This window comes from Archocentrus centrarchus, chromosome 11, assembly GCF_007364275.1.
Source record: "Archocentrus centrarchus isolate MPI-CPG fArcCen1 chromosome 11, fArcCen1, whole genome shotgun sequence".
NCBI lineage: Eukaryota > Metazoa > Chordata > Actinopteri > Cichliformes > Cichlidae > Archocentrus > Archocentrus centrarchus.
The window spans coordinates 16,862,049-16,877,216 of record NC_044356.1 but is presented as its reverse complement, the minus strand read 5'-3'; the positions used below and the strand labels follow the sequence as shown (position 1 = coordinate 16,877,216).

Here is a 15,168-nt window from a genome sequence, read left to right as displayed (position 1 = left end):
AATTATTCTGTATAGTATAAAATCCTACTTTACGTAAGTTAAAAACCAAAAATACAAGTTAAAAAAAACATCATTCATTAGGAGGCTGCAGTTTTTAGTAGCTTGGTTTCTTACCCAGCAAATTCCTTGTTTGAGACAAGAGGAGAACGTTTTTGAACTTTGTTTTCACCACTGGAAAAAAACTTCCTAATTGGCAGAGCTAAGTGAAAATTTCAAGTCATCTCAAAATGACAAAATTTTATTTTTTTCAGTGGCAGAAACAAGTTTACATAGAAAGCTGAGATAAATGCAGTCGTTTCTTTTCTCTCCACCCTCATGCTTGTCCTCCTCTCACATGGTTGTGTGCTGAACGTGGGCTTTATTGTCAGCTGCGTGTTTGACCTGTTTGCACTTTCACAGGCATTTGAAAAGGACAAACTAGATGCTTATCACACTTTGCAAGCATAAATTTGTCATCCGTGTTAGCTCCCAACTCTCACATCAACCGTAAGCAGGATGCAGAAATGTGCATCTTTTTTTTTAGCACAATGTGCCACAGTTTATTTTGCAAGTATTAATTTGTTTAGTTTTTCCAGTCTGATTACCTCTACCAGGTTTTCCTTTTATTTTCTTTTGTGTTATTAAAAAAAAAAAAAAGCCCCAAAAGAATCTTGATATAGAGCTTCATTCTTGAATGTAAAAGCATGTACTGTATGTAAATAGACTGAATGCAAATGTAAATAATAAACAATGTGCCTGTCTGCAAGTTATTCCACATGGAAACATTAATTACGCTCAACCCAATAATAAGAATGCTGCATAAACTGCAATATTCAGATTTCAAACAGTGTAAATGACTACACAAACAACCGCAGGAAGCTTGATTGTGAAGTTTATTAATGATATGCATTTACATGCACATTATAAAGCAAATAATTAGGAAGTACATACTTTAAGATAACATAAGCTTATCTGACCCAATCAGAAAACACACCTGGCACTAGTCTCCAAATAATAAAACCTTGGATGAACTATTTGTCTCTGGAGCTGTATCATTTTCAGCAACAGGTAGGTTAAAAAAAAAAAAGGTGGGAATATCAAGCAGCTGGAGATGCACCAAAACTCACTATTTTAGCCATTTTTACAGACGGACAGCTTGTGCTGAGCCTGGCTGGTTGACGTCACAGAGGAGCAATCTGTGGTCGGGCTGAAAATTTACTCCAGCTGTTGAAAGCTTAACGTAGCCTGTAGTGTCACTGTGCTGATATTCATGATGCTGGCTGCTTTGGATTAAAGGGAACTTATTGCCAACATGTGGATGACATAAAAAAAAAAAAAAAAAAAAAAAAAAAAAAAACTTTGGCTACTTCAGGGGAATATTTAAAAAAAAAAAATCCTAAAAATGATTTAAATTCAGAAAAAAATGTTTTGGTTGCAAGTATTGGGGTTAATCCAATATTATATTGCTTTGACTTTCAACTTTATAGTCTTCACTTTCTTATGCACTAAGACAGATTAAAAAAAAAAAAATCGGTTACTGTCAACATGTCAACTGCAGTGGCCTGAGAGCAGTCTTTGGTAGACAAAACCAGCTACTGTGACAGCATTAGCATCCTGGGAAGGGTATTTATCAAGTTCATTTGAAGCATTTTATGTGGCAAATATAATAAATCTTTATGATTATTTGATGTTTATCATTTGAGGAAACACAAAACAAAAACAGAACAATACAAAGGAGTTTCCCCCCAGAAGGCACTGTAGGTTCAATAATTATAAAATCATCTGCATCAATCATTTGCAAGGATTTAAGAAACATCATGAAAACATGTAGTTAAAATACACCCAAAGCTCTGAATAAAAAATAGCATTTTGATTTAGATGAGGGAAAAATAAACAATTTAACATTATTACTGTGCAATTGCTACTGAATACTGATTAAGATTTATGTGCTCAGATCCATTTCTCACTGCAACTTATTGTGGTGTAACTGACTGGACTGGAAACGTGTGTTTTTAACTGTGTAGTTATGTGAAAGTTGTTTTGTTTTTTTTTTTTGTTTAGCTGAATTTCTAGTTTTAAAACCAGCCTGAAATACTACAGTTTCAAATTGTGAAACTGGTGTATTGTAAACTGTGTTTTGTTTACAAGGAATAACTTAAAATTCCCTTTCTTAAATACGCCACATGATTCAATTCAAAGCTTGCAGTGAAAGCTTTAATATCTGCACAGGTGCAACCACAACAACAACAAAAACAAAAATAAAACAAATAAAATAAAGAAAGAGATGAAGGGGCGAGCTACACTTTGAGTATTGTTGATATCACAGTTCCCACCCGCTTATAATAAACAGTTGGACCCAACACAGGGCTGCAACATTAAAATCAACTTTCCCAAAATGGAAAAAAAAAATAAGCAAACACATAACTGGCATCACATTTTAAACAAAAGCATTGATAATTATATATATATATATATATGATTGCAGACCATAAAATCTGCTGCTGAATAGCTGGTCCCTCTAAAGTGTATATGCTCGGCAGGCGCTTCCACACTCCTCCCTAACTGTGGCATTTCTCGCTGCCATTTAAAGAATTTACAGAATGAGCTGGTGGTGGACCACAGTGGGGACACAACCCTCTGTTCCTTTTTTTTTTTTTTTTTTTTTTGCAAATGTGCTCAAGGAGAAAAGGTGTGGATTTTATTATAGCAGCTCAGTTTTACTATTGAAAAGATATTTTACTTGTTCCTATCCAGCTTTTTCAGTTCTGCTTTTTGGAAAAGGGTAAAAACAGGTTTTGGTTGTGGGATTTGGTAAATCCACCAGGACTCAAAGAGTGCAGATCATCATAAAAGCTGGACCTTCTGCAATATCATTTCACCACCCTGATAACTTGCCTTACACCTGTCCCTGTACATGCAACTCTACTTACTTTAGGCCTTGCTGCACCGGTCGGTGCTTTAACAGCTGGCTCAAACTTCACCAGTCTGTTCATCCTGTCACAAAAGAACCCAATGACTTATCTGTGCTCCTGCAAATCTCTCTCGGACTTAAGCCTCAACCCTGCCTGTTATCATACGAACTGACATTCACATATTTCTAAAAAATATATAATTAATTTATAGCCTTAATCCTGATCACCAGCTTCCCAAGATGCATGGAGAGGAGAGAGGGGGTATGCATTCAACAGTGGCATTGGGTGATAAGGCTAACTGAGCTTGGTGTGTTAGTGCAGCATAATGACTGAAGAGCTCCTTTAGATGTCTGTCTGTATACAGCGCTTTCTTGTGGGGTTTACAGGCTGTGCAGTGCTGCAGCTGGCCTCCTTTGTGCTCTCATCCTTCTCTGGCTCTGTGTCACCAATACTCTCCTCACTGATGTACAGAAACATCCCGCTACTTCCCTCTTTTGGTGAAGCAGGTGGAGATGAAGATAGCAGACGGCAGGTGAAAGCTGAATGGCTACTCTGAGATGGGAAGTGCTCCAGGCGGTCATGCTCCACCTCAGGCATGGGTGCAATGGTGACGTCACTGAAGGCGGTGATGGGATTATGAGGGTGAAGGGCATCCATTGGGGAAGAGCAAGGTGCAGGAACTGGTCTTGAGGTCTCAGGGTCTGAGCAGCTGAGCTCAGATGAGAAGTGGCTACAGTGCGAGTCGGCCACAGAGGGAAGGCTGCCGCTCAGAGATGGAGAATCGAACTCGGAGGAGTTTGTGCTGCGTTGCTCCAGAAGCTGAGCATCCACATCTGCTTGTGTCTCATTAACTTTTGTCTCTCCTTTGCTGCTGCTGGCTTTTTTCCAATGCTTGCCTTTGCTCATTTTGCCCCCTGATGTGGAGGGGTCCTTTGACCATGGTGGGGAGGGGCAGGAATTGTTGACTTGCTGAGCACAGCAGCAGATGGAGGGACACAAGCACGTACCACCAGTAGCTCCTTTAAGGCCGGCAGAGCTGCTGCTACAGCTGGCTTCATCCAGGCTGCTGCTGGCGCTGCCGTGTCTCACCTTCTCCTGCTTAGACTCCACATCTGCCTGCACCTCCAGACTATTGTCTCTGCAAAATCAAATCAGCCCACATTTAACTTAATTGACCACAGGGCATCTGCCCAAAAGTCTTAAAAAATAAATAAGTAAAAAAAATCTAGGACAGCTCATGAGATTCTTACTGAAACAAGGAGGATGAGTATACTCTGACTACTGACCTTTCCAGAGACATGTAGGCATTGAGGATGGACCCCGCCATAGCTTTTGTGCTTGCATTGTCGCTCATCGTCCCGAGACTGACTGTAGCGGACTCCCCGCTCAAGCTACAACGTTCCTTCTGGACATCAGCTTGGACCTCCATCCTGAAAAAGTAAAAACAATCAAAACAATCAGGAAGCCTTGTTGACAGGTGAACAACAAGGTTATCAATGTAGTTTCAGTCTTAAAACATTTATTGCTGATAAAGTGGACATAAGACTCGTACCATCTGCCAGTCAGATAGTCGGGGGCAGACAACACTGAAGCACAAGATTCAACCACAAGGAGAAAATAATACAAGAAAATACTAATTAAAGTAATAAATATAATATCCTATTAAGTGGTGAAAGTAAAGAATGACATCTTACATGTTTTGTTTTGAGTGCACCCCTGAAAGTAAAGGAGTTAAAGAAATATAGGGAGTGAAGGTGAATCTTTCCATCTGTACATTTTCCTAACCCCTTATTCAATTCAGGGTCATGAGGAGGGCAGCTGGAGCCTAACTCAACTTTCATGAGCTGTCAGCGAGAGTCAGGGTCCAACACAAAGAGATAGACAACCATTCACACAGTCATTCACAAGTACCCCCTAAAGAGTGTGCATTTAGACTGAAGGAGGAGGCTGGAGTACCCACAGGGAACCCACGCAGGCACAAGAAGTACATGTGAACTCCACCCTAGCCAAACCCAAGACCATTTTGATGTGAGGTGTCACTGCTAACCACCGTGCTGCCCGTGTTCCTTTTTCAGAATGCATATTGTTATATTACTTACACAGTGTAGTTACAATGACGCACTGAGGAGGACAGCAGCATTTTTCTAAGACAACATTCTGTTTGAGCTCGTCGAGGTATGTTTATAAGTCATTCAGTGCAGATTTCTTAAAGCACAAACATTTATAACATGATCAGTGAGGTCCAGTCCATTACCGGTTGTAGCAGCTGCCCGAGAGGCTGCCGGTGATGCTGGTCCCAGCGAGGGCCGTGGTGCTGGCATTGTCGCTCAGGTTGTCCCGCTGGGTGGAGCTCACGCCACAGCGCTCCATATTGCTTCCGCTCACGCTGAGGCTCAGGCCTGTCAGACCACCAACACTTGCACCATCTCCAAGGCTGGCGTTGTTGAGCCGAGTCTCCGCCACAGAGGTTGTGTCTGATCAGAGAAATGAGGACACATTGAATGGGCTTTCATTAGTTTACAGAATAGTTTGGCAGATAAAATGAAAGCAACAAAGTGGGTGTCTGATATAGTATTGCTGCATCCTGTGACTATAAATGCACAATGAGGTGAAACAAAATGGAGCGTGGTCAGTGGGATAAATAGGTCAGAGTGGACAAGTAAGAACAATAACAAAAGAAAAATGAAAAACTGAGGATCGGACTTTATTCTTCTTATTAAAATCAGAACCTGAAGTTCACATCGGTGAACTTGGTACAACTTTACCACGCATCCTGGGACACCACATTAAATTCTCATTAAATTCTGTGAAGGAGAATCATGGTGTCTCACACCTTATGTTTCAGAAAAGTTCAAAATCCCTGCTGTCATCTGTACTCATAATTATGACTTTCATTGATGACAGAAACTGTGAGAAACAACGCGCCTTCCCTCGAGGGAGACTTGACCTCACGCAGCTCCCTGTTTGACAGTGACAATCACAATCGCTGACACTGTGCCAGTCATTTCACACAGTCACACACCTCGAATACTTTTCTGCAACTTCCATCAACAGCGCTTTATGAGTAAACATAAAGGCATGGCTAGAAGCAGGTGTAATGACTGGTACGGTATGCATTCCTAACCATGAGAACAAACTTGTGTCAGTTGTTTGTAGCTGATTGTATTTTCCTCTCAAAACTGACTGAAACCAAAAACAGAGCACCACGGTGTTTATAATATGATTGGCATTGGTCTATGACCAGTCTATGACCAGTCTATGAGTCATAGACTGGTCATTCAAGATGGCGGCGCGCATAGTCGCAGCGGCTCAGTGCTCTCCTTTTCGGTGCTCTGTGAAATTGTGTATGTTGTTATGTGTGCTTCAACTGTGGCTCAACACATCACCATTATGTCGGGCGGACATTATAACATACAGACGGCACGAACTCCTACATATAGGAGCACAAAGTGAGCAGGCGGTTATGGCTGACTTCCTCCACTCTCACAACATCCCGGTGGACATCGCCAGACCACCTGGCTCTTTGTGGTTCATCATCCCTGTGAGGGGGGATCGCAGACGGAGACGGCGCAGAGAAAGGAGGCAGAAAAGAGGCGGCAGAGCTGGCGTTTTGGAGAGGCTACGTAAACGGCCTCATAGACCTCCGTTACCCAGTGTTTTCCTCGCCAATGTAAGATCACTCCCGAATAAAATGGATGAGTTGAGACTGCTGGTGGCTACAAACAGGACCGTGAAGGACTGCTGCGTTTTGCTCTTCACTGAGACCTGGCTTCATTCATCCATTCCTGATGCAGCCATCGAGCTAGCCGGCAGGACAACGCACCGGCATGACAGAATGCGGACCTCCGGTAAGAGCAGAGGAGGGGGTGTGTGCTTGTATGTAAACAACAGCTGGTGTACAGACAGTATGACTGTGAACAGCCACTGCTCTCCGGACCTGGAGTACATGACTGTTAAATGCAGGCCCATCTATCTGCCCCGTGAGTTTACAGCTGTTTTGATCACTGTTGTTTATCTTCCCCCTGATGCTAATGCTAACTCGGCTGTTAGTCTCTTACATGACACGGTTTGCAGTCAACAGAGCAGATATCCTGAGGCTGTACACATCATTGCAGGAGACTTTAACCATGTCGATTTAAAGACTGTTCTACCCAAGTTCCATCAGCATGTTAAATGCCCTACAAGAGGGAACAACACACTGGATAAAGTCTACTCTAACATCAAGCTGGGTTTCAGGGCTGTGCCACTGCCACATCTGGGCCAGTCAGACCATCTGTCCCTGCTTATGATTCCAGCATACACCCCCCTCAGCAAAACTGCTCTTTCTACATCTAAGACTGTTCAGACCTGGCCTGAAGGTGCCTCTCAACAGCTGCAGGACTGCTTTGAAACAACTGACTGGGACGTATTCAAGCACCAGGACCTGGAGCAGTATACCTCGGCTGTTCTGGACTACATCAAGTTCTGCACCGACACTGTAACTGTGGACAAGAATATCCGGGTTTTTCCAAATAGAAAGCCATGGATGAATGGAAAGGTGCAGAGCTTACTCAGAGAAAGGAACATCGCCTTCAGAGCTGGTGATGGGGCGCTTTACAGCGCTGCCAGAGCCAACCTGAAGAGGGGCATCAGGGAGGCCAAGGCTGTGTATAAGAGGAGGATTGAGGACTGTTTCCAGAGCCACGACTTCAGGCAGGTGTGGCAAGGGGTTCGGCATATTTTGAACTACAAACCCAGCCTGTTAGTTGATCAGCGTAACATCAATCTGGCAGAGGAGCTGAACAGCTTCTTTGCACGCTTTGAGGTACAGCAATCAGAGACAGCCATCCAACATCCCTCAGCAGGCAGCAGCAGCATCCTCAGGCTGCAAGAGCAAGAGGTGAGGCGTATGCTGGAAACTGTGAACCCCAGGACAGCTGTGGGGCCCGATGGTGTCTCTGGACGGATACTAAAGGTCTGTGCGGCTCAGCTGGCTGGTATTTTTACCAGCATTTTTAACCAGTCCCTGAGCCAGGCTGCTGTCCCTTCCTGCCTGAAGTCCTCCATTATCGTCCCCATCCCCAAGAAGAACACTATCAGAGGTTTGAATGACTACAGGCCAGTAGCACTAACACCAATTGTTATGAAGTGCTTTGAAAAGCTTGTCCGGGCTCACGTCATCTCCAGTCTCTCTCCCAGACTAGACCCCCACCAGTTTGCCTACAGAGCCAACCGGTCCACAGAGGACGCCATTGCCACGGCCCTCCACTCTGCCTTCTCTCACCTGGAGCAGGGGGGGAACTACGCTCGGCTGCTCTTTGTGGACTTCAGCTCGGCGTTTAACACCATCCTTCCTGGCAGACTGGTGACTAAACTGTCAGATCTGGGGATACCACGCTCCACCTGTCTTTGGATCAAGGACTTCCTGACAGACCGTTTCCAGAGGGTAAGAGTAGGTCCCCACCTCTCTTCAGCCATCAGCCTCAGCACCGGCTCTCCACAGGGCTGTGTGCTGAGTCCCCTACTCTTCACCCTCTACACACATGACTGCACCTCCATACATGCCAGTAACTGCATCATTAAGTTTGCGGATGACACCACTGTGGTGGGGCTCATATCAGGCGGGGATGAGTCAGCATACCGGGACGAGGTGCAGCGGCTGTCAAGGTGGTGCAGTGAGAATAACTTGATCCTGAACACCACTAAGACAAAGGAGATGGTAGTAGACTTTAGGAGGACAACACATGTCATTCAACCTCTGTTCATCGAGGGGGATGAAGTGGAGCTGGTTTCAGATTTTAGGTTCCTGGGAGTACATCTGCAGGATGATTTGACCTGGAGTATCAATACGACCAGCATTGTCAGGAAGGCCCAACAGAGACTGCATTTCCTGAGGGTTCTTAGGAGCAACTATCTGACCCAGAATCTGCTGGTGTCCTTCTACCGTTGCTCTGTAGAGAGCATCCTGACCTACTGTCTGTGCGTGTGGTTCAACAGCTGCACAGCAGCAGACAGGAAAACACTCCAGCGAATCATCAACACGGCTCCAAAAGATCATAGGCTGTCCCCTGCCCTCCCTCCAGGAACTGTTCAATGCCCGCTGCCAGAGGAGGGCACAGAACATCCTCCAGGACCCCTCACACCCTGGACACTCCTTGTTTCAGCTACTGCCATCAGGCAGACGTTTCAGGACAATGAAGGCCAGAACAAACAGACTGAGGAACAGCTTTTATGCCAGGGCTATCATTGAACTGAACTCTGTGTGGTTTGGACAGTGATGTGGGGTGGTAGTGCTGACTGTGTGCGTGCGTTGGTGTGTGTATTGGGGCTAGATTCGTCTTAATTTACTATTGTGCACTGTATTTTAGTAATCATTTTTATCACTCATATTTTTATTATTTTATTATTTATTGTCTGAGGCACCTAGAAAGGAATGCATTTTAAATTTCGTTGTGCAACTTCTGTGTACAATGACAATAAAGATTCTGATTCTGATTGTGATTCTAATTCTTCATTACTATGCTACGGATAATTATTAGCTGAGCATCTATGATGTATAGTTATTCCCCTTTGCAGTATTTTATCTGGAGGCTCTGCTTTTCCTGTGTACAGTACAAGATTCTCACCTGTGGCTGCTGCACCATTGCCAATGTTATCGTTTTCATCATCAAACTCGATTCGCACCCCTTTGCCGTTACCGGCAGAGACTCCACAACCTCCGCTCCGGCACAGGGATATCGGGACAACTCCATAGACGTAGGCAAGCATGATGGGAACACCAATTCCTACATAAGACAACATGAACACACATTGTTATGACTGACACTTCCAGAAAGGTAACCGGTTCGATAAAAATACAGTGTGATTTAAGAGACTGGCAGGTGAAACATGCTTAAACCCAGTGTGTTGGTACAAATGACCCAGAAACAACCCCTTTAAATATTTTAAATTAATATCAAGGAACAGATACTGCAGCAAAAAAACAAGAGGAAAAAAAGTTTCCTCACCGACAGTGACTGCGGCGACCACAGGCGACACAATCACAGACAGCGTGACACCACCGGCTATCACCAAGTTCCTCTTGTGTTTGGAGATGTCCTTGCCTTCATAGCGATTATGGATCTGACGAGAGTAATCAGCAGGATTAACTGGAGAGATTCTCACAAAATATTTTTACGTGCTTCACAGTAAAATCATGAATGACAGACACACACACACACACAAAATTCCTTTTGTCCCCACATTTTAAGGCTATACAACTTTTTACATGCACGAAGTTGTATTAAGGCTATAAAAATACATATTATACACTTTACATAGCGATATCATATGCAACACAGATAGGGCTGCCACAAAAACCAGACATAACATAACGTCTCTGTACTAACGCGAATGATCTTCATCACAACTGTTCACACTTCTCTGAATAAACACATTTTGTATCTCTGTTGCCTGCTGGGAGTTCTCACCTTTCTGCCCACATAGACTGGGATGCCAATAATCATTGCAGGGATGGCGATACCAGCAATAAGGGCGATACCTACGGGTGCTCCCACCAATGTGCCGAGCTGCCACAGGATCTTCTTCTTTCTGCTCCATGGCTTCTTGCCCCAGAAGGTGCAGCCCGATGGACTGGGAGGACACGAGAGATATCATTGCGATTTATTACAAAAACTTGGGCTAACTTCTAAGCCATAAATATTAAGGAAAATCTGTTAAAGCTACGAAAAATATAGGGAAGTGGAACTGGATAAGCTGTGCTACTGAGTGAACGATAAGAAGTTAACTGTCTCACCTTAAATAGTGCAGGTCAGAAATCTCCTTCATGCAAAGCCAACAGAACTCACAACCGCAGACGGCGCAGGTCATGTGATTACAGCTTCCATCGTTCATCTTGATGATGTAGGCTGCACAGCGAGGGCACGGTTTGATGTCATCACCTGGTGCAGAATGAAAAACAGGCACAGACTGAATATGTTGCTAAAACCTATAAAGCTTTTTGTGCACTGCAAATTCATGAGCGTCCTCTAGGTGTAAACACCAAAGAACCGGTCAGGTTAGTTTGACAGTTTGTAGGTTACCTGCAGCGCCGCTCTCCTGGCTGTAGCTGAGTGAGGACGACCTGAAACTCCTCAGCCGGAAGTGCTGTGCCCTTTGCTGCCGTGCTGTGTCGCACGTCTGGTTGGGATGCCACAGCTGTTTGCAGTGGTAGCAGAATTCTGTCCCGCAGCCCTCACGCCCACAGGTGATCTTTGGGCAGCTGGCACAGCCGAATGCAATGACCGCGTAACTTAAAAGGAGAAATACAGCCAAAAATGGTGGTTAATAGCTGTTAATAGTGAGACAGATTGGACTTGGTGCTACAGGAATAATCAAATCTGGATGACTGCATGTCACCATAGTAACCCACATCAGTCATTACAGTGGTTTATTTGAGGGCTATTTTGTGGTATGAATGAGGCAAAGAGTCTAACAAATGTTTCTTTTTTACAAATGAATGCATAAAACTTGACAAAGTCACACCCTAAAACTCGTCACTGTAGCAGTCATTTATATCCCATCACAACTGCTGCTTTAAATAACCTGCTTTATTATCTGTGACAATAATAATATGAATGGTAGCAACTGTTTCCTCCAAGCTTGCTGACTCACAAGCCTCCTCCTGTCCCCTTGGGGGTGAGACATCAGTGATTGTTTGTGTGTTAGATACTGCAGCAGATAAAACAGCTTCACTTAAACACTGAGACTGCCATTCAAGCATCCCACATGATGGTTATCACGGGGAGGTGAGGAAAAGCAAACACTCTGACGTATAAACTTAATGTGTGACCAGCCAGCTCTTTAGTGGGACATGTATGAATAAAGGGTCCGACACCTTGCAAGGAAACCCTTAGCTGATACACTCAAACACTGAGCATTTTCTGCATTTCAAAATGTGCTTGTGTAGAGCAGAACCTAGAGAGGACAAGCTGCTTATTCAGTTCAGCACAAATTCCCAGGGGAAAAAATAAATCTACATAAGCAGATGTCATGGCACCACCTGACATACACAGCTGTGAGTCAAGATCTTTGTTAAAAATGAGATAAGCATTTAATCCAATAAAGTTAACATCAGCTGCCACAAGGGGAGCAGCAAATGCAGCTGGAAACAAAGTGGAAAGAAAAGTCAGCAGTGACATTTATGGCTACTTAATTTTAAAAAAAAAAAGAAAAAAAGAGGAAGGCTGTTTGTCGAGAATGATAAATACATCTGGGAAATAACAAGATTACTTCTAAGTCCTTGAATGAAGCAAAACGTTAACTGCTCACTCAGTTTTTCATGCTAGACCTTAAGGTTAACTTGACAAAAGGCAGATTAGAGTTATCTTAAATGCTAAGTTATAAAATTATATCTAACATTTCCTCAGGGTCAGTGTTATCTACAAAAAAGGACAAAGTAAAAAAAAAAGAAATCAAAAAAATAAAAGTGATAGTAAATTTAAAAAACAACCTTCAAATGAAAGAAATGGAAGTGAATGAATAAATAAAACTTCCAGTCTCCTCTATCACCTTGGTGAGGTGAAAAGGTGGTACATTGTGTCAAAGTGGTAAAAGATTCCCAAATGGCCTCTTGGTATTATTCCCGTCTTGTTTTCCCCCACATACATTTCAGTGTAAGAACGCAATTCAACTAGTTTTAACTGGAAGTTACAGTGTAACACCTATATTGATATGTTTGGGGCCTACTCTTAAAACAAACCCCAACAGAAAAACAGTTTTAGTTATGCGCACACGTAACTCAATATTACACCATGTGAACATCAGCAAAACTGTACACTGCATAAAGAAGATTCATCCCTTTTATTTAAAACATAAAGAGGACTCTTACATTTGAAACTTCACAGCTGAACTGACCGACAGAGCCCAATAACTTGCACAATTATACAACAATAAAGAGTGAGAGCATTAACCAGTGAGGAGCGTGGCAGTGAGCCAGAGCTGAGCTGTTTGTAGCCGAGTTGCAACAAACTCATGAAAGAGCCATTATTCCAGCAGACAAGGGTCAGCAGTGTTGATGCAAGACAGTCATGAGAGAGAGTGAAGGGTGAAACCATTTCTGAGGCAGATGACAACAACAACAACAGAACTGAACTGATCATGGCCTGAAAAACATTTAAACATATATAAATACTGTTCTTTTAAAAACAGCCTAGCCAGCACCTGAAGCAAAAACAAATGCAGACTGATGTAAGGGTAAATTAGCAGCACAGGTATCCTGTGTGCATGGAGGCAGTCACGGCCTAATGGTGCAATGAGAAGCAGGGAGTAGGGAGTCCAGTTCAGGTCCCTGTGCATCTGTGAATCCCTCCAAGCTTAGACCATACACGCCCCTGAGCTGACCTTAACTCAGTACTGTTACCGACATACGAGGGGGAAAATGATTTCTAACTGGAAGAAACAGTTTATTAACATTTTATGAGGTTTGCAGGGCTTGTTTTGACCCCAAACTAACAATTTGCATTGCTTTCACATTTTTTCCTACTTTAATTATTCAAACCTATTTTTTAAATTATCCTTGCTTTTGTTTTGTCTTTTTTTTTTTTTTTTACATTACATTTTTCTCATTTTTTAAAACAATATTGTTAACCCTGATGAGCAATTTGGGACTTTTTAAAAAAAATGGCTTTGTGGATTTTAAATTATCAACTTGGGAAGATTATTATTATTGAAGGGCGGGCTATGCTTGCTCTTATTTTCTGTCTACAATGTTATGATGCTGAATGTTTTTACTAAACACGGCCAAAGATTCCAATAATAAGGTTAGCATATAAAAACTGTCATAGTTCTCAAAATGCTTGGTGTGAAGTGTTTTTTTTTTTTTAATCTGATGTCAACTGAGCTTGAATTTCCTCACATGGTCATTTCAGGCACAGATACAATGATGGGAGGCAGGGCTTAAAAGCAGTAGGTTCCAAGCCAGCCAATCAGAGAAATCAGCCAATCACAGAAAAGGAGGACTTACTTAGGCAGAAGCTAAAACAACTTGTTAGGGGCCAATATAAGTGTACACTGACAACAAAGTGGGTGGCTGATATATACGTAAGGACTTATTAACAGGCATGTGTACAGATATACCCCTAGTGGTGCTCAAGCACCTGCCCTTTTGCCCTAGATGAGAAAAGTGCCCTTTTTTCCTTCATTCATTAATATTTAAAAATAAAAAAGACCCTCTCATCAATTCACTCCAGATGTTTTGATATCTGATGGGCATTTATTAGAGTTCTTGTGAGACTTCTAACTGGATCTGATCCGCGGTGCACACAAGCTCCCCCCTTGCCCCTCCCTCCTCCTCCGGTTAGCACTCATGCGGTGCTAAGTGCTACACACGTCTGACTCGCAGCATGGGTCAGAGACGTGGCGACAGTGGGAAGGAAAATCTCCCTTTTAACAGGAAGAAACCTCCAACATAACCAGGCTCAGGGAGGGACAGTCATCCGCCGCAAGCGGTTGGGACTGTGGGGAGAGAGAACTGTGGGAGAGAGCCAGAGATTAATAATAACCAGTGATTAAATGCAGAGTGGGGTATAAACAGAGTAAAAAGAAATGAATGAAAAGAAATACTCAGTGCATCATAGCAGCCTAGGCCTATTGCAGAATAACTAAGGGAGGTTTCAGGGTCACCTGATCCCGCCCTAACGGGTGTCTTTCTCCCAAACCCAAATTGGGAGCTGGTTCCACAGAAGAAGGGCCTGAAAGCTAAAGGCTCTGCCTCCCATTCTACTCTTAAGTATCCGAGAAACCACAAGTAAGCCAGCAGTCTGAGAGTGAAGTGCTCTGTTGGGGTGAACCAATACTATGAGGTCTTTAAGACAGGGGCCTGATTATTCAAGACCTTGTATGTGAGAAGAAGAGGGACAGGGAGCCAATGAAGAGAAGTCAAAATATGCCCTCACTTTTTAGTCCCTGTCAGTAGTCTAGCTGTAGCATTAGACAAGTAATGACAGACAAATAATGACAGTGTTTGTGCAATCCCTGACTTTGTTTGGTGCAAAATTAACCATAACACTTAACATTCTAGCATGTCCAAAAACATTACATGGCTACTGGACCGATGTGTCTTTTTAAAAAACAAAAAATTAAAAAAAAAAGGTGGGGGGCACATTTGTCACACCCGCTGAAAATGCTTGCCTTTTTATTCAAAGAGCAACCATGCATAAGGCATAGCCTATACGTTTTGTACTCATGAGTCATGAAATACGTGATTACAAAGCCTTGTCCAACTGTTTACTGACCTTTGTCATGTTTAATGAATGGAGAG

General features: G+C 43.1%; 1 pseudogene; it reads right to left on the bottom strand.

Moving 5' to 3' along the window:
- Nucleotides 1-854: 854 nt before the first annotated feature.
- The window catches only part of LOC115788290 (E3 ubiquitin-protein ligase RNF19A-like), a 28,759-nt pseudogene continuing 14,445 nt past the window's right edge, over nucleotides 855-15,168 (bottom strand).